The following is a 2,316-nucleotide window of genomic DNA, read 5'->3' on the forward strand; positions in this document are numbered from 1 at the left end:
TAAAACTGGTAAGTATCAAGTTTAAAAGTAGTCTATTTATACCTAGTATTATTTTATTCTCAAAAGCATTAATCATGTATATACAGAGGGTACCAAAAAAATGTATACACATTTTAAGAAAGGAAAAAACTGTATTTAAAATATGATACTCAATATATACTGATGACAAAAGATGTATACAAGTCACGTGTATACATTTTTTTGGCATCCTCGGTATATATTTTTAGTTTTATTTAAAATGAGCTTTCTTTCATGAGTAAATCTTTTCAAAGTCCATTGACCTGTGATGCTTGTGGCCCTTCATGCATCTCTTTTTTTGCAAAATTCACAGATTAGCAACTTTTTTAGTCTTTATTAAAAGCTGTTGGAGTTTTCAATACTGTTATACATTATCTCTATTATTTTAAATATTAACAGTTTTATACACATGNCCAACTCTTAAATAAGCCACTCGGCCAGCCCGGCTGTAATAAAAATTTAACACCCACAATGTAGGTGTCACTGTTTTAGGACTCTGGAAATTTTGATCAGCTCTGCCAACTATAATACAGCTCCACATTACTTTCTTAACTTCAATTTCCTTATTTGTGTAGTGGAGGTAGTAATTTGCACTTTATAAATTCATTGTGAGGCTCAAGTCAGAAGATGCCCATAAGTGCTTTAGAAATGGCATGCTACTGTGAAAATACAAGATATGGTTATTACTGTACTTTGAGTCCAGCTTTGATATCATGAAAATTGATTGTATTTAGTTTATAAGAGTAGTAGGGGATTTGTGGCTAATTTGTGGGTGTCAACATATCTGTATGCATAATTTAAGGTTTAGCTCAATGGCATTGTCTTGATCTATAATATTTTTCTTGGACTAATAAAAGTAAACATCTTTCATTAGCAACCACATAGATAAGTAAGCAAATAAATAAATACATGGTCAGCAAAGTTAGCCAAAGGTAGCAAAGAGTAAACTGTCTCCTTGACAATTTTAACACTTAGCATCTATTTCATAGATATTTTTCACCATCTTGCAATTTCCACAGTGCTCTTGGTTCTATGCTGATTGACAGGACAATGTGACAACGTGAGGAAATTAGTTGAGGGTGGAAACAGAAAAATCACTAACTGGAAGAGGTAAAAGGAACCAGGTAAGCAACAGTTAGAGGACATGGTACTATTTAGATGGTTTTGTTTGGGATTTTAAAATACATCTTCTTGAAATTAATGCCACTTACGATCACCCCGCCTGACTAGTCACTTCCCTTTAATGCAATTGGAATCCTCTGCGGAATTCTTTTAGTTTAAGTCTTTGGTTTGCAAAGGCCATATTCTCAACTATGTCAAGTATTGAGCCATTTATTGTTAATGTACATATTTGCAGGAACCCTAGACAGTTAGAAATCCCAGAATCTGGAAGAGTAAAAACCATGATTAAATGAGACAAGTAGAACTGAAAGCAGAGATGGGCTACAAATAGAGCAGGAACTACAGTGGACAAGGGTGTACGATTTTCATTCTAGATCTCAGCCTTTTGTAGGACTCAACTATACACCCTTCTGATCTGTTTTTTTTTCAACTTATCACTTTCTACTAAGGCGTAGGGAATAAGTCATTGCTAGCCTATGATTTGTTGCTTTTACATCATCCCTTCATTCTTTCTCTGGCTAGAAAATGCATTACAAAAGGTGGCTGCATATGAGCTGAAATATGCCCATTAGAAAAATATGTAAGTGGTCAATCTCTCATAGTTAATATCACTTTCTAACAAAACTAAAATGCACATTAGCTCTTATTTGAATCTGTACAGACTTACCTTATGATTTAAGGCATTTCATCTATTGAACTCAGGGTGTTTCCTTTGTGAAGGCCAACCACTTTGAAAATCAAATACTTTGAATTGGTATTTGATCTGTAACTGATATTCTAGGGGAAAGAATTTTAATTACTTTCTCTATTTGAGCATATTTAGGAAAGAGAAAACATAAGTAGAAGGTGATTTGGAGTCTGTAAAATAAGTTTATTTTCAGTTTCCATAGTACAGTTTATCCTCCACTAGACTATCTATCCCCTTCTGTTCTTCTCTTCTGTGCTCTGTGCCCTATAGGCAGACCTCCAGGGGCCTGAGTCATCAGGAATCTCTTTTTTTCTGGATTCTGTTTGAGTTCAGCCAGTGGGAGGCACCAGCAGAAAATGTGAAGGAAGAAAGAAAGAGGTTGGGCGATTTCTTTCTCAAGTTCTTGTCTTATACACTTTGTTTCTTAAAGTTGTTTTCACTCGCAATCCAGAGAACTCCTCATAGGATCTCCTGCTCCTCAAGCCTAC

Source organism: Hipposideros armiger, unplaced genomic scaffold (assembly GCF_001890085.2).
Source record: "Hipposideros armiger isolate ML-2016 unplaced genomic scaffold, ASM189008v1 scaffold_1475, whole genome shotgun sequence".
In the NCBI taxonomy this organism is placed as follows: domain Eukaryota; kingdom Metazoa; phylum Chordata; class Mammalia; order Chiroptera; family Hipposideridae; genus Hipposideros; species Hipposideros armiger.